The sequence below is a fragment of the Spermophilus citellus genome (assembly GCF_964194105.1).
Source record: "Spermophilus citellus genome assembly, chromosome: 12".
In the NCBI taxonomy this organism is placed as follows: domain Eukaryota; kingdom Metazoa; phylum Chordata; class Mammalia; order Rodentia; family Sciuridae; genus Spermophilus; species Spermophilus citellus.
In genome coordinates, this window is record NC_138198.1 from 79,802,070 (window position 1) to 79,828,316 (window position 26,247).

The window sequence follows — 26,247 nt, forward strand, 5'->3', positions numbered from 1 at the left end:
GCACACCTTCAAAATCTTAAGCCTTCCATAAGAGTGCTAATCTTACTTAGGAGTGGTGGTGCATGCCTGGAATCCCAGAGACTAGAAAGGCTAAGGCAGGAGGATTACAAACTTGAGGCCAGCCTCAGCAATTCAGGGAACCCCTGAGCAACTCAGTGAGAGCTGGTTCCAAAATAAAAATTTAAAAGTTTGGGGGATATAGCTCAGTGATGACTGGTCCTGTGCTCAATCCCCAGTAGCCCCCTTCTCCCCCCCAAAAAATAAACAAGAAAAAAAAGAGTGCTAATACTATATGAAGCTGGAACACTCGTGACTTAATTGCCTCCCCAAAAGCAAAATTCTTAATACAGCTGAATTGGAAATTAAGCTTTAACATGAATTTTGGAGGGTACTCCATTATTCCAATCACAGCACCAGTTCATGAAAGTCAATTATTAAATCTTCAGGAATTTTTAAATCAAGCAGTTAAATTTTTCATACCTTGAAGAAGGCTGTGAAGAATTTATCTACATGGAAATCATGAAACTAAAAATTGAAAAACCTGAAAACTCAGACTTTTATTTATTGAATTATTTTTGGTTAGCCGGTTGTTAAGCATTTACCAGAACACCTTGGGTAGAGGATGAAACTAGAAGAGACAGAGCGACCCTCTGGTTCTTAAAACAAAGGAACTTTAAGCCCCAAGTTAACTTACCAATAAGTTCTACAAATGCTTATAATGCTTATAAAATTTCTTTATCACCAGAAAGACTGGTAACCTGATATACTAAATTTAAAAACAATTGTGACCATAATAAAATGGCAACATACATTATAAATGAAGAATTCTAGCGATTTAGGTTGATTCAAGGTTTTACTTCAGATTTCTGAAATGAACTTCCAAAGTCATGTTCCTTAGAATGATCCAAATCACCTGTCCTCAGTTCTGGCTTCCAAATCTAGACAAAAATCTAAGTTCTGCAGGTGCTGTTTATTGAGAGCTGGTTTCAGATTCATCATATGTAAATATTTCAATAGATTCTGAAAGCAAAATATGCTGCAAAACAACCACCTGGACAAAACAGAACCCTAACAGAGCAAGCAATGTAAGGTAAAAGCAACTGGATGATATATATACATACAAAACATAGCTTTCTCCCTTTTATTTAAATCCATATTGGGGAGTGCAGTCACTATAGATTAGTGCTATACTACTGTTCTCTTAATAAACTGATTTAAGTAGTTTGGAGTCAATACATGTGGAATGTGGAATTAGTAAGAGAAGGCAGTCAAGTTAAAATTGTGATTCCATGCTGGGCACGGGGTCACACAGATATAATCCCAGCAACTTGGGAGGCTAAAAGCCAGCCTCAGCAACTTAGCAAGACCCTTAGCAACTTAGTGAGACCCTGTCTCAAAATAAGAAATAAAAAGAGCTGGAGATGTGGCTCAGTGGTTAAGCACCCCAGTGTTCAATCATCAGTACAAAAATAAATAAATAAATGTGATTTCACCAAAAGTTTCTGTATTCACCATGTTTAAACTACCCAATCTGGGGGCTGGGGTTGTGGTTGAGTGGTACAGTGCTCATCTCACATGTGCAAGACCCTGGGTTAGATCTTCAGCACCACATAAAAATAAGTAAGTGAAATAAAGGTATTGTGTCCAACTACAACTAAAAAATAAATATTAAAAAAACTACCCAATCTGGGACAATACCATTTAAAAATTCAATGAAAGAGTCAATAATATTTATCATATCATTAAAGCATCTTCAAAATTAAATGTGGAACATAAGAAATTTTTTAAATAACTAAAATTCCATCAATATTACAAAGAATAAGTCTTTTTCCACCAAAAAGGACTAAAGCACTTGTTCAGGGTTCAGATTCAACAAATAAGAAGTAATGAGTACTTAACAATAGAAATTCCACAATTCTAAAGCTGAAATGCCTCAAAATTTCAAATAATGAAGAATAAAATCATAATACAAAGATAAATATGCTTGAAATGGCAATGTAACTTGATGAAGAGCAGCTAATTTTGTTACTAGAAATTCTTTATTTCTTTTCTGTTTGCAGTAGATATAGAGATTACTTTAAACCACATGAGTCAGTGTGCTATTATTATTAGATGGATTTGTTTCATTCAACAAGGGATCAAAGATTAAGTTTTAATCATAACATCTAAAGAAAAAAATTAAAATCTTGAAAGAAAAAAGTTTAAATCTTCATTTGAGAATTTCCTAACTCCATGCAGATGTGTGATTGATAGAGCTGTTGTATCAACTTAAACTCAATATGCAGAATGTTATAGTCATCTTTCTACTGCTGTGACCCAAAGACCTTGATGAGAACAAGTTTATAGGAGGAAAAATTTATTTGGCTCTCATGGTTTCAGAGATCTTGGTCCATAGTTTACCAGTTCCATTGCTCTGGATCCAAGGCAAAGCAGAGCATTATAGCAGAAAAATGTGGTGGAGGAAAATGACTCAGGACATGGCCCCAGGAAGCAGAGAGAAAGATACTCCCCTCACCACGGACAAAATATATACCCCAAAGTGTACACCCTCAATGACTTACCTCCTCCAACCACACCCTATCTGCCTACAGTTACCACCCAGGTAATACATATCAGTGGGTTAATGTACTGATTAGGTTAAGACTCTCATAACCCAGTTGTTTCCCCTCTAAAGCTTCTTGCATTGTCTCACACATGAATATTTTGGGGACACTTCACAACTAAACCATAGCACAAAAATTCACTATTATAGAAATAATAATGTATGCACATGAAATTTTAAAAATAGTGGGCAAAGTCCATGTTATGTAAATTTAATACAGCTCTAGATCAATTAAAGGATCAACAGGAATATCAGCAAAATGGCAGAAGTAAAGGTCCCCTGCTCATATCTTCTCATGCCCAAAAGATTTTAGCAACACCACATGGACAAAAGTGCCATGTGGGAGTTTTAGAACTCAGACAGGAGTTTGAAAACTCCTGGTAGAGCCCAAGATCTGAAAGCGCTATTTTGATAGGGCAAGCTCATACCAGGTGGCAGTGTTGCCAACTGTGGCACAAGCAACAGACCTTGAAATAGCCTCATCTCCCTGTGGATTTGACTACAGCTCCACTTGGTCTTGGTCCTGTCACCAGAACCATCTGCCAAGGCGAACCCAGGAGTGGAGGAACACTCACTTGTGTCATGGATAATGAGCCTAAGGATCTCAGTCTCCACAATGGACCCTTTGACATGGCTCAAGTCCCTCTCAGTTTTGATCTCAGAGTTCTCTGAGGGACCCACAGGGAGTCATACCCAGCCATGACTTGCCAGTCTTACATAGCAGACCCTGAAATGACTCTATAACTTAGTTTCATCCCCTCTTCTCTGTGATCTGAGAGCAATCCTGTCCATCTTGACATTCAATAATAGTCATACCCATTTGTCCTGGGAGGCAGACTTTACAACCTCAGTTCTCACATAGCAGATCATAAAATGGTCCTATAATTTAGCTCCAACCCTGCTTACCTGTGGTACAGGAGTAGTCCTGCCTGCCTACTAACCCATCAGAAGAATGCTCATCTTTGCTTCTGGAAGCAGAACTGCAGACTTTGGTCTCATCTGTAGACCCTGAAGCAGGCTGTTACTTAGTTCTACTCCTCTCAATAGTAGCTCAGGTCCAGGCAGAAACCTACCCAGTGACACATTGGAAACCTTCCTCACATCCAAAAGGGAGCCACACCTATCTGTGCACCTATAATAGGCCCATTCACTGTCAGCAGACTCAACTGTGAATCCTGAAGCAGACCCTAATCTGAGTCCCTACTGTGAGTCCCTACTAACCAAGGCTCTTGAGGCCATGCAGTCTGCCTAGGGATGAAACAGGACTCACAGTCACTCGGACCCCTGGAAACAAGCCCATCAACCTTGGGCCCAACTGCAGACACATCAACAACTATGTGACCCAGTTCAAAACCCTATGATCCTGGATGAAATCCTAGCACACCCAACAGTACCAGGTCTTTCTTTGGTTGCCAGTACCAATCCGTAGAAGCTAGAAGAGGTGTTTACTCCTTCAAGTAAACAGACACCAACACAAAGCTACACTGATTACAAAAAATCAGGAAAACATAATACCACTAAAAAAAATCAATAAAGCTCTAATAACTAACCCCCCAAAATTGAAGGCCTATGAATTGTCTGACAAACGATTTAAAGGCTTAAAGAAGGTCAATGATATTCAAGATAAAACAGATGACAATTGAAACAATATTGGTAAAGCAATGAATGAATAAAATGGGAAATTTAATAAATGCCATTTATTTTTTTAATTTGTTGTTTTTAGATATAAATGACAGAAGAGTGTATTTTGACATATTATACATACATGGGGTGCAACCCATTACAATTTTGATCCCATTTTCCTGGTAGAACAGGATGTGAGGTTACCTGGTCATGTATTTATAGATAAGCATAGGAGAGTTATGTCCTTCAAATGTCATTTAAAAAGAAACAAACAAATTCTGGAGCTGAAGTGAAAATACAATTGAGAGAGGGCTTCAGCAGCAGACTCAATCATGCAGAGGAGTCAGTAAACTCAAAGACAGGTCATTTGAAATTAACCAATTAGAGAAACAAAGGGAAAAAAAGAATAAAAAAGAGTTTTAAAAAAAAGTATAAGGAAGAACCTTGAGAGCCATATGAGAAAAGAGATTAATCACATGCAAGGATATCCCCCATAAAACTACCAATGGACTTCTCGAAAGAAACCTTGCAGACCATGAGAGATAATGATAAATTCAAAGAATCAAGAAAATGACAAACAGGAGCACTACATCTGTTAAGGTTTTAATATTATGTGACCCCAAAAAGCTCATGTGTGAGACAATGCATGAGATTTTGAAGTGAAATGATTGGGTAATAAGAGCTTAACCCAATCAGTGAATTAATGTCCTGTTAGGGATTAACTGAGTGGTAACTGAAGGCTGGTAGAGTGTGACTGGAGAAGATGGGCCTGGGGTGTGCCTTTGGGGTATATATTTTGAATCTGGTGAGTGAACACACTCTCTCTCTCTCTCTCTATATATATATATATATATATATATATATATATATAGATAGATAGATAGATAGATATAGATAGATATATATAGATATATATATATAGATATATATATAAAATGTTCTACTTTACCTCAGGAGCCAAGGAATGGAATTGGCAGTTTATTGACTAAGACATCTGAAACCACGAACCCCCAAATAAAATTTTCCTCCTCTAAATTTTCTATTCAGGTCTTTTGGTTACACCAACAAAAAAGCTGTCCAAAAGAGATTGGAATATAGAGAGTTGGGTTGTTGCTATAACTAAGCTGATCATGTAGTTTAGAAGTTTTGGAGTTTGTGAGAGGAATTCTGGAAAGTTTGGAGATGAAAACAGGGATGCTCTCTTTCATTACTTCTATTCACCATAGCCCTGGAAGCTCTAACTAGAGCAATTAAAAAGATGAAAGAAATTAAAGGATACAAATAGAAAAAGAAGAACTCAAACTATCACTATTTGCTGACAACATGATTCTATATTTAGAGGATCCAAAAAATTCCACCAAAAAATTTCTAGAATAAATGAATTTAGCAAAGTATCAGGATATAAAATCAACACACAGAAATCAAATGCATCTATCAAATAGTGACAAGTTCTGTGAAAGAGAAACTAGGAAAACCATCCCATTTATAATAGCTTCAAAAAAATGCTTGGGAATCAACAAAATTGTTTTTATTCTACAATAAAAACCATAGAATGCTAAAGAAAGAAATTAAAGAAGACCTTAGAAGATAAAAAGATCTCCTTTGTACTTGGATAGGCAGAAATAATAATGATCATACTACCAAAAGCATTATACAGATTTAAGGCAATCCCTATTAAATCCCAATGATATTCTTCATAGAACTAGAATAAGCAGTCATGAATTCATCTGGAAAAATAAAAGACCCAGAATATCCAAAGCAATCCTTAGCAAGAAGAGTGAAGCAGGAGGCTTCACAGGAGGCATCACAGTACCAGACTTTAAACTATACTATGGAGCAACAGTAATAAAAATGGCATGGTATTGGCACCAAAGAGACTAGTAGACCAATAGTACAGAATAGAGGATGCAGAGACTAACCCACGTAAAAATAGTTATCTCATACCAGACAAAGGCACCAAAAACATACATTGGAGAAAGGATAGCTTCTTTAACAAATGGTGCTGGGAAAACTGGAAATCAATATGCAGCAAAATGAAATTAAGCCCCTTTCTGTCACCATGCACAAAACTCAACTCAAAGTGGATCAAGGACCTAGGAATCAGACTAGAGACCCCGTGCCTAATAGAAAAAAAAGCAGGCCTAAATCTTCATCATGTCAGATTAGTCCCTGACTTCCTTAACAAGACTCCCAAAGCACAAGAAGTAAAATCAAGAATCAATAAATGGGTTGGATTCAAACTAAAAAAAAAACTTTTTCTCAGCAAAGGAAACTATCAAGAGCACAAAAAGAGAGCCTACAGAATGGAAGAAAATTTTTATCATATGCACCTCAGATAGAGTACTAATCTCCAGGATATATAAAGAACTCAAAAATCTTAATACCAAAAATCCAAATAAGCCAATCAATAAATGGCCTAAGGAACTGAATACACCCTTCACAGAAAATGAAATACAATTGACCAACAAACATATAAAAAATATTTATCATCTTTAGCAATTAGAGAAATGCAAACCAAAAATACTATAAGATTTCATTTCACTACAGTCAGAATGGCAATTATCAAGAATACAAGTAACAATAAATGTTGGCAAGGATGTTGGGGGAAAGGTACACTCATACATTGCTGGTGGGACTGCAACTTGGTGCAACCACTATGGAAAGCAATATGGAGATGCCTCAGAAAACTTGGAATGGAACCACCATTTGACCCAGCTATCCCATTACTTGGTTTATACCCAAAAGACTTAAAATCAGCATACGACAGTGATGCAGCCACATCAATGTTTATAGCAGCTCAATTCATAATAGCCAAACTATAGAACCAACCTAGGTGCTCTTCAACAGATGAATGCGTAAAGAAAATGTGGTACATATACACAATGGACTATTACTCAGTCTTAAAGAAGAATGTAATTGTGGCATTTGCTGGTAAGTGGACAGAGCTAGAGAATATCATACTAAGCAAAATAAGCCAGACCCAAAAAAGCAAAGGCCAAATGTTTTCTCTGATATGTAGATGCTAATTCACAATAAGGTCAGTGGGGGCAGGGCTAGGAAAGAATAGATGTACTTTGGATTAGGCAGAGGGAAGTGAATGGAGAGAGGGGGTGTGGGGGTAGGAAGGTTAGTAGACTGGATAAGACATTATTACTATATATATATATATATATATATATATATATATATATATATATTATTACATAACTGGTGTGATTCTACATCATGTACAACCACAAGAATGAGAAGTTACACTCCATTTATGTACGATGTATCAAAATGCATTCTACTGTCATGTATAACTAATTAAAACAAATAAAATAAGATAAATTTAAAAAAAAAAAAGAGAGAGAAAAAGAGCAGTTTGCGCAGGGCAGCCTAGGAAGTGGTTTCACCATACTCAACCACTGAGGCACTCAGAGGCTGCTGCAGCCATGGTCGCTGGAGGCTTGGCTACTGCTTGAGATGGCTACAGACCTTCATGCTAGTTCTGCAGGATTGCAGGATGCTGGAGTTAGAGGGTCATAGAGGCTTCCACCAAGATATCAAAGGAAGGCCTTGGATGCCAGGCAAAGTGCAGCAGGGTCAGAATCCCACCACAACTAAAAAAATATTTTTAAAAAATATGTAAAGTGTGATATCAATAGCATATAATGTGGGAGGAGGAGTGTTGAGGTTTTTTGTTTTATTTATTCTTTTTTTGTAATTTATTGTTGGTCGTTCAAAACATTACAAAGTTCTTAATATATCATATTTCACAATTTGATTCAAGTGGGTTATGAACTCCCATTTTTTACCCCGTATACCGATTGCTGTATCACATCAGTTACACTTTCATTGATTTACATATTGCCATTCTAGTGACTGATGTATTCTGCTGTTTATCCTGTTCTCTACTATCCGCCTTCCCCTCCCCTCCCCTCCCCTCCCCTTTTCTCTCTCTACCACCTCTACTGTAAATCATTTCTTCACTTGTATTATTTTTCTCTTACCCCTCCTTTCCTCTTATATGTAATTGTGTATGACCCTGAGGCTCACCTTCCAAATCCATGCGATTTCCCTTCTCTCTCCCTTTCCCTCCCACCTATCATCCCTGTTTAATGTTAATCTTCTTCTCAAGCTCTTCGTCCCTACCCTGTCCTTGGTTACTCCCCTTATATCAAAGAAGTCATTTGGCATTTGTTTTTTAAGGATTGGCTAGCTTCACTTAGCATAATCTGCTCTAATGCCATCCATTTCCCTCCAAATTCTATGATTTTGTCATTTCTTAATGCAGAGTAATACTCCATTGTGTATAAATGCCACATTTTTTTATCCATTCATCTATTGAAGGGCATCTAGGTTGGTTCCACAATCTTGCTATCGTGAATTGTGCTGCTATGAACATCGATGTAGCAGTGTCCCTGTAGCATGCTCTTATTAGGTCTTTAGGGAATAGACCGAGAAGGGGAATAGCTGGGTCAAATGGTGGTTCCATTCCCAGCTTTCCAAGAAATCTCCATACTGCTTTCCAAATTGGCTACACCAATTTGCAGTCCCACCAACAATGAACAAGTGTACCCTTTTCCCCGCATCCTCGCCAGCACTTGTTGTTGTTGGACTTCCTAATGGCTGCCAATCTTACTGGAGTGAGATGGTATCTTAGGGTGGTTTTGATTTGCATTTCTCTGGCTGCTAGCGATGGTGAGCATTTTTTCATGTACTTGTTAATTGATTGTATGTCCTCCTCTGAGAAGTGTCTGTTCAGGTCCTTGGCCCATTTGTTGATTGGGTTGTTTGTTATCTTATTATCTAATTTTTTTAATTCCTTGTATACTCTGGATATTAGGGCTCTATCTGAAGTGTGTGGAGTAAAGATTTGTTCCCAGGATGTAGGCTCCCTGTTTATCTCTCTTATTGTTTCTTTTGCTGAGTAAAAACTTTTTAGTTTGAGTAAGTCCCATTTGTTGATTCTAGTTGTTAACTCTTGCGCTATGGGTGTCCTATTGAGGAATTTGGAGCCCGACCCCACAGTATGTAGATCATAGCTAACTTTTTCTTCTATCAGACGCCGTGTCTCTGATTTAATATCCAGCTCCTTGATCCATTTTGAGTTAACTTTTGTGCATGGCGAGAGAAAGGGATTCAGTTTCATTTTGATGCAAATGGATTTCCAGTTTTCCCAGCACCATTTGTTGAAGATGCTATCCTTCCTCCATTGCATGCTTTTAGCCCCTTTATCAAATATAAGATAGTTGTAGTTTTGTGGATTGGTTACTGTGTCCTCTATTCTGTACCATTGGTCCACCCGCCTGTTTTGGTACCAGTACCATGCTGTTTTTGTTACTATTGCTCTGTAGTATAGTTTGAAGTCTGGTATCGCTATACCCCCTGATTCACACTTCCTACTTAGCATTGTTTTTGCTATTCTGGGTCTTTTATTTTTCCATATGAATTTCATGATTGTTTTATCTATTTCTACAAGAAATGCTGTTGGGATTTTGATTGGCATAGCATTGAACTTATAGAGAACTTTTGGTAATATCGCCATTTTGATGATGTTAGTTCTGCCTATCCATGAACAAGAAATATTTTTCCATCTTCTGAGGTCTTCTTCTATATCTCTCTTTAGGGTTCTGTAGTTTTCATTGTATAGGTCTTTCACCTCTTTTGTTAGGTTAATTCCCAAGTATTTTATTTTTGGGGGGATATTGTGAATGGAGTAGTTGTCCTCATTTCCGTTTCAGAGGATTTGTCGCTGATATACAAGAATGCATTTGATTTATGCATCTTGATTTTATATCCTGCCACTTTGCTGAATTCATTTATTAGCTCTAATAGTTTCTTTGTAGACCCTTTTGGGTCTGTTAGGTATAGAATCATATCATCTGCAAATAGTGATAATTTAAGTTCTTCTTTTCCTATTTTTATACCTTTAATTTCTTTCGTCTGTCTAATTGCTCTGGCCAGTGTTTCGAGGACTATGTTGAACAGAAGTGGTGAGAGAGGGCATCCCTGTCTTGTACCAGATCTTAGAGGGAATGCCTTCAATTTTTCTCCATTCAGAATGATGCTGGCCTGTGGCTTATCATAGATTGCTTTTACAATGTTGAGGTATGCTCCTGTTATCCCTAATTTTTCTAGAGTTTTGAACATAAAGGGATGCTGTACTTTGTCAAATGCTTTTTCTGCATCTATCGAGATGATCATACGGTTCTTATTTTTAAGTCTATTGATGTGGTGAATAACATTTATTGATTTCCATATATTGAACCAGCCTTGCATCCCAGGGATGAATCCTACTTGATCATGGTGTATAATTTTTTTGATATGATTTTGAATCCGATTCACCAGAATTTTATTGAGGATTTTTACATCTAGGTTCATTAGAGATATTGGTCTGTAGTTTTCTTTCTTTGAAGTGTCTCTGTCTGGTTTAGGCATCAGGGTGATGTTGGCCTCGTAGAATGTATTTGGAAGTTCTCCCTCTTTTTCTATTTCCTGGAATAGCTTGAAAAGTATTGGTGTTAGTTCGTCTTTAAAGGTTTTGTAAAACTCTGCTGTATACCCATCCGGTCCTGGGCTTTTCTTAGTTGGTAGTCTTTTGATGGTTTCTTCTATTTCCTCTATTGTTATTGGTCTGTTTAGGTCGTCTATATCTTTCTGACTCAATCTGGGCAGATCATATGACTTAAGAAATTTATTGATGCCTTCACTATCTTCTATTTTATTGGAGTATAAGGATTCAAAATAATTTCTGATTATCTTCTGTATTTCTGAAGTGTCTGTTGTGATATTGCCTTTTTCATCCCGTATGCTAGTAATTTGGGTTCTCTCTCTTCTTCTCTTCGTTAGCATGGCTAAGGGTCTGTCGATTTTATTTATTTTTTCAAAGAACCAACTTTTGGTTTTGTCAATTTTTTCAATTGTTTCTTTCGTTTCAATTTCATTAATTTCCGCTCTGATTTTAATTATTTCTTGCCTTCTACTTCTTTTGCTGTTGTTTTGCTCTTCTTTTTCTAGGATTTTGAGATGAAGTATGAGATCATTTATTTGTTGGTTTTTTCTTTTTTTAAGGAATGAAATCCAAGCAATGAATTTTCCTCTTAGAACTGCTTTCAATGTGTCCCATAGATTCCAATATGTTGTGTCTGTGTTTTCATTTAACTCTAGGAAGTTTTTAATTTCCTCCTTGATGTCTTCTAAAACCCATTGATCATTCAGTAACCTATTGTTCATTCTCCAAGTGATGCATGATTTTTCCTTCCTTCTTTTATCATTGATTTTCAGTTTCATTCCATTATGGTCAGATAAGATGCATGGTATTATCTCTGCTCCTTTATATTGTCTAAGAGTTGCCCTTTGACATAATATATGATCTATTTTTGAGAAGGATCCATGTGCTGCTGATAAAAAAGTGTAACTACTTGATGTTGAGTGGTATATTCTATATATGTCAATTAAGTCTAGGTTGTTAATTGTGTTATTGAGTTCTATAGTTTCCTTATTTAACTTTTGTTTGGAAGATCTGTCCAGTGGTGAGAGAGGTGTGTTGAAGTCTCCCATGATTATTGTATGGTGGTCTATTAGACTCTTGAACTTGAGAAGAGTTTGCTTGATGAACGTAGCTGCACCATTATTTGGGGCATATATATTTATGATTGTTATGTCTTGTTGGTGTATGGTTCCCTTGAGGAGTATGCAGTGTCCTTCTTTATCCCTTTTGATTAACTTTGGCTTGAAATCTATTTTGTTTGATATGAGTATGGACACTCCTGCTTTTTTCCGCAGTCCATATGAGTGGGATGATTTTTCCCAGCCTTTCACCTTCAGTCTATGTATATCTTTTCCTATCAAATGCGTCTCCTGTAGGCAACATATTGTTGTGTCTTGTTTTGTGATCCATTCAACTAGCCTGTGTCTCTTAATTGGTGAGTTTAAGCCATTAACATTTAGGGTTATTATTGAGATATGGTTTGTTCCTCCAGCCATATTTGTTTATTAATGTTACTAAACCTGATTTGTTTTCCTCTTTGATTACTTTCCCCCCTTTACTGTCCTACCTCCCACTGATGGTTTTCAATGTTGTTTTCGATTTCCTCTTCCTGTAATGTTTTGCCAAGGATTTGTTGAAGAGATGGTTTTCTAGCTGCGAATTCTTTTAACTTTTGTTTATCGTGGAAGGTTTTAATTTCATCTTCCATCCTGAAGCTTAATTTCGCCGGATACACGATTCTTGGTTGGAACCCATTTTCTTTCAGTGTTTGAAATATGTTATTCCAGGATCTTCTAGCTTCCAGAGTCTGTGTTGAGAGATCAGCTGTTATCCTGATTGGTTTACCCCTAAATGTAATCTGCTTTCTTTCTCTTGTAGCTTTTAAAATTCTCTCCTTATTCTGTATGTTGGGCATCTTCATTATAATGTGTCTAGGTGTGGATCTCTTATGATTTTGCACTTTCGGCATCCTGTAGGCTTCTAGGATTTGGGATTCTGTTTCATTCTTCAAGTCTGGGAAGTTTTCTCGTATTATTTCATTGAATAGATTGTTTATTCCTTTCGTTTGGAGCTCTGTGCCTTCCTGTATCCCAATGACTCTTAAGTTTGGTCTTTTAATGTTATCCCATATTTCTTGGATGTTCTGCTCATGGTTTCTTAACTGTCTTGCTGAGCTGTCTATGTTCTCTTCAAGTTGGAATACTTTGTCTTCATTGTCTGATGTTCTATCTTCTAAGTGATCTACTCTGCTGGTAGTATTGTCAATTGAGGTTTTAAGTTGGTTTATTGCTTCCTGCATTTCTAGGATTTCTATTTGTTTGTTTTTTATTACCTCTATCTCCCTGTGAAATTGGTCTTTCACTTCCTGGATTTGTTTATGTAGTTCCTTGTCAAAGTGATCTTTCATTGTCTGGTTTTGCTGTCTCATGTCTTCCTTGAGACTCCAGATCATCTGAAGCATGTATATCCTGAACTCTTTATCTGACATTCCATCTGTTGCAGCTATTACCTCTTCTAGAGTTGAGTTGACCTGCATTGCTTGTGGTCCTTTCTTTCCTTGTCGTTTCATACTGCTTGCATTTCTTTCTGCTTGGTGAAACTGTTGTGTTTTTGAAATTTTCCCCCTATTTATTTATATTGCTCTTATATAGTTGGGAGATCCCTCTTGTAGGGCGGGTAGTGGCTGTGCTCCTCCTCTAATTAGGGTGATCTATCTACCACGCTGGTTGGTCGCAGGTCTGCCCACCCTGCGGGCGCGGGTGGCAGCTCTACTCTGCCCCCACTCCAATTGTGGTGACGTAACTACCACGCCCTCGGGTCATTGGACCTGGTCCGGATGTGGGTGGCAGCTCTGCTCTGCCGCTACTCCAATTGGTGTGACGTGTCTACCACGCTGGTCGGCCTCTAAGCCTGTTCCGCCAGTGGGTCGCAGATCTGCCTACCTTGTGGGCTCGGGCGGCAGTTCTGCTCAACCCCCACTCCCAGTGGGGGTACCTAACTGCCTCTCCAACGCGTCGCTGGGCCTTTTCCGGACACAGGCGGCGGCTCTGCTCAACTCCCACTCCAACCAGTGTGACGTGACTGCCTCGATGCTACTTGTCCACCACACTGGCAGGCTGCCAGGCCTGTCCTGCCATTGGGTCGCAGGTCTGCTTATCTTGCAGGCTCAGATGGCGGCTCTTCACAGCCCCCACTCCAAATGGGGTGACTTGGCTACCGCGCAGTCAGGTCGCTGGTCCTGTTCCACGCGTGGGCGGCTACTCTCCTCGGCCGCAGCTGCAGTCGGGGTGTCGTGATACCACGCCGGCGGGTCACTTGGCCTGCTCTGGGCGCAGGTGGCAGTTCCACTCTGCCCCCCAGGCCCCCACAGCACCCAGCAGGACCCGGACCGAGAAGCAGACCCTTAGGTTCCCCAGCCCTGGGCCAAAACAGCTTCGGGAGCCAGAACCCGGCCTCTCCGATCCCAGCCACGCTCTGCTAGGAGCAGGCTCCACAGAGCAACCGCCGCGGATTCCCAAGCCCCAGGCCAAAGCAGCCCCGGGAGACCGAGCCTGGCCACTCCAAACTCTCCCAGCTCGGTGCACGCTCCGCTAGGAGCAGGGTCAAAGACGCAGTCCCCGTGGGCTCCCCCGCCCCGGGCCAAAACTGTTCCGGGAGTCAGAGCCCAGCCGCCCCTCAGCGCACATTCCACTTGGAGCTGGCGTCGGCACACAGTCCCCGCAGGTTCCTCCGCCCTGGGCCAAAGCAGCCCGGGGAACCAGAATCCGGCCGCTCAAAGACCGGCGCACGCCTTGCCAAGAGCGAGCTCCGAAGAGTATTCTCCTCAGGTTCTCCAGTCCCGAGCCTGAGCGATCTGTCTGCGAGATGCAGGCAAATACCAGCCTGGAATCACCAGTTCGTTGGTTGAATGAGCTGAGATCAGTAGAAAACAGGGATCATTACATCAGCTCTCCAAGATGGCGGCTGCTGTCCTCCTCCGTGGCCAGACCAGTGTCGAGAATCAAACTGGACCGCTTCTCTCCTCTGTCTCAAAGCCGGAACTCAGCACTAAGCACGGCCAGTGCACCGCTGGCAGGAGCCCCCAGAATCCGCATCGTTGTACTCCCGCTTTGGTACCTCGCCGCTACTCAGTGCGCGCCCCAGACTCCATTCGCAGGGCAGTCCGCCGAGCAGGTTCTGCTACCCTCCGTGCGGAGAAATCGCCCGCGACCGAGCCCCCGCAGTCGAATCCCGCACACTGGAAATACGTCCCTTGTTTTATTTATTCTAATTTGTTATACATGACAGCAGAATGCATTTCAATCTATAGTACACATATGGAGCACAATTTTTCACTTCTCTGGTTGTACACAAAGTAGAGTCACACCATTTGTGTCTTCATACATGTACCTAGGGTAATGATGTCCATCGCATTCCACCATCTTTCCTACCCTCATGACCCCTTCCTTCCCCTCCTTCCCCTTTGCCCAATCAAAAGTTCCTCCATTCCTCCCATGCTCCCCTACCATCTCCATTATATATCAGCATACCTATATCAGAGAAAATATTCAGCACTTGGTTTTTTGGGATTGCCTAATTTCACTTAACAGTATCTTCTCCAACTCCAACTATCTCCTTGCAAATGCCATGATTTTATTCTTTTATTGCTGAGTAATATTTCATTGTGTATATATATACCACAGTTTCTTTAACCATTCATCTACTGAAGGGCATCTAGGTTGGTTCCACAGTTTAACTAATGTGAATTGTGCTGCTATAAACATTGATGTGGCTGCATCCCTGTAGTATGTTGTTTTTAAGTCCTTTGGGTATAAATCAAAGAATGAAATAGCTAGGTCAAATGGTAGTTTCATTCCCTGTTTACCAAGGAATCTCCATACTGCTTTCCATATTGGCTGCACCAATTTGCAGTCCCACCAGCAATGTATGAGTGTGCCTTTTTCCCCACATCCTCGCCAACACTTATTGTTGTTCGTATTCTTAATAACTGCCATTCTGACTGGAGTGAGATGAAATCTTACATTAGTTTTGATTTGCATTTCTCTAATTGCTAGAAATGTTGAACACTTTCATATATTTGTTGATTGATTGATTGTATATCATCTTCTCAGAAGTGTCTGTTAATTTCCTTGGCCCATTTATTGATTGGGTTATTTGGGTATTTGGGGTGTAAGATTTTTGTATCCTAGAGATGAGTGCTCTATCTAATGTGTGTGGTAAAAATGTGCTCCCATTCTGTAGGCTCTCTATTCACCTCACTGATTCCATTGCTGAGAAGAAACTTGTCAGTTTGAATCCATTCCATTTATTGATTCTTGATTTTATTTCTTGTGCTTTAGGAGTCTTGTTAAGGAAGTCAGGAACTAATCCAACATGACGAAGATTTAGGCCTGCTTTTTCTTCAATTAGGCACAGGGTCTCTAGTCTGTTTCCTAGGTCCTTGATCCACTTTGAGTTGAGTTTTGTGCATGGTGACAGAAAGGGGCTTAATTTCATTTTGCTGCATATTGATTTCCAGTTCTTCCAGCACCATTTGTTGAAGAGGCTATCTTTTCTCCAATGTATGTTTTTGGTGCCTTTGTCTGGTATGAGATAACTATATTTACATGGGTTAGTCTCTGTGTCCTCTATTCTGTACTATTGGTCTACAAGTCTACTTTGGTGCCAATACCATGCCATTTTTATTACTATTGCTCCGTAGTATAGTTTAAGGTCTGGTACTGTGATGCCTCCTGCTTCACTCTTCTTGCTAAGGATTGCTTTGGCTATTCTGGGTTTCTTATTTTTCCAAATGAATTTCATGACTGCTTATTCTAGTTCTATGAAGAATATCTTGGGGTTTTAATAGGAATTGCCTTAAATCTGTATAGTGCTTTCGGTAATATGATCATTATTAATTCTGCCTATCCAAGAACAAAGGAGATCTTTTTATCTTCTAAGGTCTTCTTTAATTTCTTTCTTTAGCATTCTGTAATTTTTATTGTAGAAGTCTTTCACCTCTTTTGTTGATTCCCAAGCATTTTTTTTTTTGAGGCTATTGTAAATGGGATAGTTTTCCTAGTTTCTCTTTCACAGGACTTGTCACTAATGTAGAGAAATGCATTGATTTCTCTGTGTTGATTTTATATCCTGATACTTTGCTAAATTCATTTATTAGTTCTAGAAGTTTTTTGGTGGAATTTTTTGGATCCTCTAAGTATAGAATCATATTGTCAGCAAATAGTGATAGTTTGAGTTCCTCTTTTCCTTTTCTTATCTCTTTAGTTTCTTTTGAGTGATGAGTTTTTGTTTTTGTTTTTGTTTTAATACAGTGCAAGTTGCTTTTGGCTCAAAACTGAATGTTATAACTAATGTATGTTTTATGTAAGCCCCATAGTTACTTTATAAAAATCCTCTAGTAAATACACAAGAGAAAGGAATCAAAGCATGCTACTATAAGAAAAATCAACAGATCACAAGGAAGATAGCAAGAAAAGAAAGGAACAAACAAAACTGGAAACTCAACATTTTGAAACTAATGGGACATAGCAAAACATGTTCTAAGAGACAAGTACACAGTATTCAACACATACATGCAGAAAGAAGACTTCAAATAAATAACCTAACTTTATACTTCAGTGGAATGCAAAAAGAAGAAACTAAGTATGAGCCCTTGATCTTCTCTAAGATCAAAGACAAAAGTGTTAGCAAAAGAGAGAAATAACAAAGAACAGAGTGGGAATAAGTGAAATGCAGACTAGAAAGACAATTTTTAAAAGATCAATAAATTCCAATTTGGTTTTCTGAACAGCTAAACAATTGACAAGCCTTTGCTGGATTAAAAGGGGGAGGCTTAAGTTAAAAATATAAATGAAAGAAGAGACGTTACTACTAATGTCATGGAAATACAAAGGATTATAAGAGAATACTATAAACAGTTATATACCAACAAATTGAATAACCTAGAAGAAATAGATAAATTTCTAGAAAGATACTACTTACCAAGACTGAATCATGAATAAATAGAAAATCTGTAAAGACAAATAATAATAAGTAAGAATATCCAGTCAGTAATCAAAATCCTCCAAAAGAAGAATGGATCAGAGCCAGATGGCACTCTGTGTAAATTCTACCAAGTACTTTTAAAATAACTAATATTGATTCTTCTCAAATTCTTCCAAATAATTAAAAAGAAGAAAATACTTATCTCATGTTTTGATGACAGTGTTACATTCATACCAAAACAGATAAGAACACTATAAGAAAAGACAGAAGTTCAGTGTTCCTGATGTACATAGATGCAACAATGCCAAAAAAATAAAACTACTACCAAACCAAATACAATAGTACATAAAGAGCTAATATAGCTTATTAACTATAGTTTATTAACTATGTATTAACCATGACAACTGGAATTTACCCTTAGGATACAAATACAGCTCAACATACACATGTCATTAAAATGTAGCATACCACATTAACACAATGAAAGATAAAAACATAAGATCATTTCAACAAATACAGGAAAAAATGTTTGATGAGATTCAACATATCTTCATAATAAAAACTCTGAACTATTTAGATACAAAAGGAATGTACCTAAACATAATAAAAATCATATATGATATATCCACAGCTAACATAGTCAATGTTGAAAGCTTCTTCTCTAAGATCAAGGACAAAAGTGTCCACTCCCACTACTTCTATTCAATATAGTCCTGGAAATTCCAACTAGAGCAATTAGGCAAATATATAAAAGCCATCCAAATGAGAAAAAAGAAATTAAATTGTCCCTGTTTTCAGTGACACATAATATAAATATAGAAAACCTAAAGATTCCAACAAAAACCTATTCAAATTAATAAAATTAATTCAATAAAATCATAGGATATAAAATCAACATACTAAAATTACCTACATTTTTAGATATTAACAACAAAGTGTCCAAAAAGAAAGTAATAAACCAGTCTCATTCTTAATAGAATCAAAATAATTTAATAGGAATAAATTTAACCAGAAGGTAAAAGTTGTATACACTGAAAACCATAATGCATTAATGAAGAAAATTAAAAATCACATAAATAAATAAAAAGCTGTCCCATGCTCATAAATTAGAAGAATTAGCATTATTAAAATGTCTATATCATTCAAAGAAATCTACAGATTTGATGAAATTCCTATCAAAATTCCAATGGCATTTTTCACAAAAAGAAAAAACAATCTTAAAATCAGTATGGAACCTCAAAAGAGCAAAAAATCCAAAGCAATCTTGAAAAAGAACAAAGCTGGAGGAATCACAATTACTGATTTCAAACTGTATCATAAAGCTACAGCAATCAAAGTAGTATGGTATTGGCATAAAAAGAGACATAAAGCAGAGGGATAAAATAGAGACCACAAAAATAAACCACATTGCCAAATAATATTTATTAAGAGCACAAAAAATACATAATTAGGAAAGGATGATCTCTCCAATAAGTGGTACTCAGAAAACTCTATATCCACATATAAAAGAATAAAATTTGGGGGCTGGTGTTGTGGCTCAGCGGTAGAGCACTTGTCTAGTACATACAAGGCCATGGGTTCGATCCTCAGCACCACATAAAAATAAATAAATAAATAAATAAAGGTAATGTGTCCAACTACAACCAAAAAATAAATATTTTTTTAAAAAAGATAAAAATTAGATTTTTGTCTTACACAATCTACAAAAATCAACTTGAAATGGATTAGAGACATAAATGTAAGACCTGAAACTCCAGGAACAAAAAACAAAGAGGGAAACTCCATGACACTGACCTTGACAATTATTTTTTTGGATAGAACACTAAAATCAGAAAGCAATGAAAACAAAAATAAGTAAGAAAGACTATGTTAAACAAAAAAATCTTCTGCACAGCACATGATATAATCAAAAAAAGAAAGAAAGAAAGGGAAAAAAGAAAGAACTTATAGAGTGGGAGAAAATATTTGCAAATCATTTATATGATAAGGCATTAATATCTGAAATATATAAGGAAATCAATACAACTCTATAGCAATAAGCACATAATCCATTTTAAATTACAAAGGGCCTGAATAGACATTTTTACAAAGAAGATAAGATTTTCCATATGAAAAATGGCCAATAGGTACATGAAAAAGGTGCTCAACAATACCAATCATCAGAGAAATGCAAATCAAAATCATAAAATGAGACATTATCCCATACCTGCTATGCTGGCTACTATCAAAAAGACAAGAGATTGCAAGTGTGGGTGAGAATGTGGACAAAAGAAGATCCCTGTACATCATGGGTGAGAATATAAATTGGTTCCTCAAAAAAATTACAATTAGAGCTACCATATGATATAGCAATCCCATTCTGGGCTTATATCCAAAGGAAATGAAACCAGCATCTTGAAGAGATATCTGAACCCCATGTTCCCTGTAACATTTATCACAATAACTAAGATATGCGAATAAGATAAAGAAAATGTGATATAAGTAGACAGACACAGAGTGAATATATAAATATGTATGTATGTATATACACACACAAAGAGATAAATAGATAGATATCCATATATATGGATATAGATGTGTATATCTACCTCCATATATAGTGGAACATTATTCAACCATAAAAATTCAACCAAAAAGAAATTTTTCTATTTGGGAAAACATGATGAAGCTAGAAGACTTTATGCTAAGTGAAATAAGCCAGGCAGAAAGACAAATACTGTGTTATCTCACTTATATGTGAAAACAAAACCCAAAAAAAATCTCAAACTCATAGAAACAGAGAGTATAACACTGGGAGAGCTCAGAGGAAAGGAAATGCTGATTAAAGGGTAAAATTTTCCAGTTATTATAAGATGAATCTGTCTGGATATCTAATACATAGCATGGTTAACTTTAAAAACTGTATATTTTTCCTTGAAATTTGTGAAAATGATAGATCTTAACCTTCTGAATACCACCTCCTCTCTCTCTTCCTCTCTCTCTCTCTCTCTCTCTCTCTCTCTCACACACACACACACACACACACACACACACACACACACACAATTGCTTGCTATGTGTAATGATCAGTGCGTCAATTAATTTGATTATGGTAACCATCACACAATGTATAGGTATATCAAATCATCATGTTGTGTACCTTGAATATATAAAATTTTTATTTGCCTGTTATGTCTCAATAAAGCTAAACAAATAAACATCAGATTAACAGACAGCATTCATTAGGTAACCATGAATAATACACCTATGAAATATGTTAGTGATATAAGGAATAGTTATACATATAATGAAAAATAAAGATAGTGTGACAATTAGAACTAAAATCAAATATATGATACATGCATATACATAGAAAAAAAGACACTGCAACTATTTCCCCAAGCATTATTTATGTTCCTTATATATTATATATAAATACATATTTTTATAAAATATAATACTACAGGCCAATCATAATCAAAAACCAATACATATTAAAATAAATTTTGAATTGGGCTAAAAATTTTAATATTAAAACTCTCTGAAGTACTGCTCTATTGAGCATGTCTTAGCTACAAAATCACTGCAAAAACTAAAACGTGTTTGATTTTTACCATGTGCCTTTGGGTTTTAAAGGAAAACATTTACTTGAGGTACAGAGATCCAAATTTATCCCTTGAAGTAGGCATAACAATAAGAAGAGCTTCCAATGACCCTCATTCTTGCCTCACTTCCTATTTGAGTACAGGTGGAACCCATGAATTCAATAAGATATCACTCCTGTGACTGTGTTGTCTTAAATGGCAAAAGAGAAATGAACCCAGTGAGCCAAATGTAATCACATGAGCCTTTAATGTAGAAGATAGCAGAAGAAGAAATTGAAGAGAGTCTGGGGTGAGAAGGACTTGATGCATTATGGAGGCCTTGTAGATGGAGGATACCCTGTGAGAAGGAATACGGTGTCCTCTAGAACAGCAACCAGCCCACGGCCAACAGCCAGCAAGGAAACAAGGACCTCACACCTACAGCTGCGAGCAACTGGGTTCTGCCAAAAACCTGAATGATCTTAGAAACATGTTCTTCCCCAGAAGCTTCAGTTAAGAGCCCAGGGCAATGTCACCTTGACCACAGCCTTGTGAGACCCTGAGTACAGAAGCCCATCTCCAGTTCTGACCCACAGACCTATGAGAAAATGAATGAGGATTGTTTTAAGCCACCAACATAGCAATTTGTTTCAGCAATATCCCTTCATACTGTCATTAAAGGCTGACTTTCTAGGCAGGGTCATTTGTGCATTCTCTGCACAGAAATAGAGTCCCAAAGGAATAGAATTTCTGGCAGCTTATCTGCATTTTGAGATCGGAGGTTAACAACATTTTATATTATTTTAGTTCAACATTTTATATTATTTAGTCCAAAAGGTAAGAGAATTTTTTATGTATAGAGTTTTTGTTTTGTTTCTCATTTAATGTTGATATTAAAAAAAATTCTCTGAAAGATTATCATCCTCTAATTGATTATACCAATCATAGTGAAAATAATTTAATGATCTGAAATTTGTTTTATAGCCATTCGTGGAGGGAAATAAACCAACATTTTTAAGTGAGGCACATCCAAAATGGTCATCTTTTTGAAAATAAAAGATTGAGCATTCTTGAATTTTAGGAGCAGTGGAGATGAATAGGAAACAGAAGTATTTCTGAAGCCTCATCTTTACGCCTCTGGTATCCATACTAGGGTATCAGCTACCCAACCTGACAACTCAAAGGCTAAGTTCCAAATTGAAATTTTGCACTTACCAGCTTTGATGAGATACTTTAAAACTTTTATTGATGCATAATAGTTATACATAATATGAGATTCCTTGTGGCATACTTGTACAGGCACATCACATAATTTGCTTAATCATTGATATTCCCCAGTATCTCTCCTTGCCCTTCCCATTTCCCTCTCCCTGTCCCCCTTCCTCTCCCCTAATGCCTCCCCTTCTATTTTTCATAAGATCTCTTTTCTTTCCCTTCCTTTTTCTCTCTAGCTTCCACATTTGAGAGAAAACATATGATCCTTGACTTCCTAAGACTGGCTTATTTCACTTAACATGATGCTCTCATTTCTTTAAACCTCTTCAAGCTTCAGGTCTCCTTGCTGCTCTTTTTTTGCCTTCTCAAATTTAAGCCTCTCTGGAGAAGAGCTGTGTTTTATACCAAGAGTAACTTATATTCATAATTTTATTCTGTTGTGTTTTTTTTCCTTCTAAGATCATTCCTCAAAATGCAATCTGAATTTCCTTCTAACTCAGTAAGTTTGCCCCACGATTTTGACTTTAAAATGGTATTTAACATCCCTTCCAAATATTTGAGGAATTGGGCCTTTAATAGGAAGCTAAGATACAAATGTAGTTCTACAAGATTTAAGCTAAAAGATCAAGGGTATAAGAAACGTCCCTATCATACCATGATAAAAGTCTCTTTGCAGATCTCAGCAAACATTAAGCCAATCCTGGCTAGTCTCTGACCACAGTACACTGCAGGCTTCACATCATCTTTGGCATCTCCTTCCCCAACTAAATGCTTCAAGAAAAAACATGGGAGCTGGGGTTGTGGCTCAGTGGTAGAGTGGTCACCTAGCACATGTGAGGCCCTAGGTTCAATCCTCAGCACCACATATAAATAAATAAACAAATAAATAAATAAAAGCATTATGTCCAACTACAACAAAAAGTTTTTAAAAAGAACAAAACCTAAGCAACAGCAGTGCCTCCTACTATTTCTTTCAAATATTTTGTTATCATCCAATGGCAGGCCCAAGAACATACCTCCAACTGACACTAAAGATACCCAAGGATCAGAACAAGTTTTTCACAAGTGTTTTAAGCTAATTTTTCCATGAAATGTAGGGGCAAGGTATCTATTCACTCATTCCATTTTATTTAGCAGTAAAGTATTAGACAGGCAAGAGAGAAAGATGAGAAGCAATAAAAGACAGCAAAGAAATATAATCAGATTTTAATATGTAGAATTTGGATGACTTGTCGTTTTATATTGCTAGGCTTTAAGAGAATTACCGTATAATGATTGATACTTTGGGGAAATCATCAGGATATGAAATTAATTTCTTAGCCTGGAACTTTAATTTGGCACATGAAGAATTAAGACATAACTAAAATCAAATATCCTTTATTAGCCATAATTCTCCTCAGTAAAAATTGCTTTGTTCTATCGCCCACCAATCCTCATCTCTGCTCTGAGGTGTTGACTCACCACATGGGATCATCACTTACTTTTATTTTTAACCTGAAAAAAATGAATGCAGTTAAACTCAATTTCATTTGTCACTCTTACCTGGATTGAATCAAGTCAAGAATTAAAAAAGATTGGGGGGGATCCTTGTCCTCTTAGATTTAGATAAAAATATTTTCACAAAGAAGGATTTTATATGAGGATAAAGAAGAAAAGGTTTAAGGATACAATCAAATTGTCAAAAGTACAATTTTAGTCTTTTAACATTTTTTTGCACAGGATATATATTTTTATGTATCCATGTTTTATATCCAGCTCTTCTCTCAGCCCCTAAACTCCCCATCCTCATCCCTTAGTCTTGCCAACCACAAATGTCTTTTTTTTAACATTTATTATTATTTTTTTTAGTTGTAGTTGCACACAATATCTTTATTTTTATGTAGTGCTGAGGATCAAACCCAAGGCCTTACACGTACTAGGCGAGCGCTCTACCCCTGAGTCACAGTCCCAACCCTGACACATTTCATTTTTAATCACAGTCCAAATGCCACCTCTTTCCTAGAAATATCCTATATCACTAGATCATAAGTCATTCTTTCTAGTTCCCATTCCTACCCATCCCCTTACTGGTCATGGACTACGCCCAGGAATTGGAGAGAAAAAATTTGGCTGTGATTCCTCATTAAGAGCCTATATAAGTGTCTCTTATAAGCCTGAGAAGAAAAGCATGTAAATGGTGCCTTAGTGTAATAAAATCAACTCATTCAAGAAAAAATATTAGAAATATTTTCATTATTATTTAAATATTAATAATCTTAAATTATTAATGTGGGAGATGTGGAAGAAAATTCAATTCTCTGATTTAAAAAAAAAAGCACCAATATCAGGCTCTGGGATAAAGCCAACTGCCAAACAGAGTAAACATCACTTACAGTTTTTCTCCTTCCGCCCCACCAGTCTGTCCCCATTTGTGGAATTATTCTCTTCAAGGCAAATAGAGCTGAGCAGAACAAAAATTCTGGCATCCATTTAACCATGGAGGCAGTGAGGCCCACCAAACCCACAGAGAGAATGGAAGGGGGCAATGTGGATCATCTCCAGATCATCCTCAGAATACAGAAAGGCACCAAGGCCACCTACAAGATACAAGTGAAAGAGAAAGTAAAAAGGGAAGGAAGAGTTAGGGAATAGAAGATTGTTGATGTAGGACAGCCTGGGTTTAGGTGATGGGTCCCCATTTGATAGGTTGCAAGGAATGATTATAGCCAGAAATGAATTTCTCCCAAGTCCTTCTGACTCGGGAAAGTTACTTGAAGTGAAGAACTGATTGAATTTTCACTCAGGTTTATCAAGGAAGGCAAGGGAGACAGCATCAAAGCCACCACTGTGGTCTTCCACATGGCCTCCTCCCTGATGGCCCCATCAGGGAGTATAAACCACATAGGAGGACCCTACAGACAAAATACAGCCACCTTAATGTTTACAGCAGTGCAATTCACAATATCTGAGTTATGGAACCAGCCTAGATTGCCATCAACAGATGGACAGATGGACAAATGTGATATACATATATACACAATAGAGTTTTCTTTCATAAAGAAGAATGAACTTATAGCATTTTCTGGTAAATGGGAGAATATTACACTAAGTGAAATAAGCCAGAGGCAGAAAGTGAAGGGACAAATTTTTCTCTCATTGGTGGGATCTAGACCAAAATAAGGTTGGAAAACATTGGGAGGAGATTCCATAAAAAGAGAAGAGAGTTGAGTGGAATAGAGGAAGGGGATTGAAGGTGAGGGAGCAGGAACAGGAAATGGGAGGACTGGTGGAATGAAATTGACTAAACTACCCTATGTACATATATGAATCTACCACAGTGAATTTCACCTTTGTGTATATCTATAAAGCACTAAATTTAAAGAAAACTATAAATAAGACATAAATAAGTAAAAGACATAAATAAGTAAAAGCAAAAATATCTACCCTATTCCTTTAAACCCTGTGCCCCAAAAGGAAAGGTCTTTTCAGAGTTTACACTTCTACTTGAAAATTATGACTTTTGCTTATTTGGTTTTTCTGTTTGGATAACATTCAAGACTTTTTAACAGTACTTGATTTTTAATTGTATTTACTTGTCTCTTTCCCTAGGGTTATAGAAGTATAAAAGACCTTTCCTCTTTCCCTAGGGTTATAGAAGTATTCATCTGTCTTTTCATCTTGGTGTCATATGCAGCCCTTTATCCCTACAGGTTATTTGTAATGCAGGTTATTTGTTGACCATCCACTTCTATTCGCTCCTTCCTCCATGGTAGGGAAGTCCTAGCTTAATTCAAGTTGCACCCATT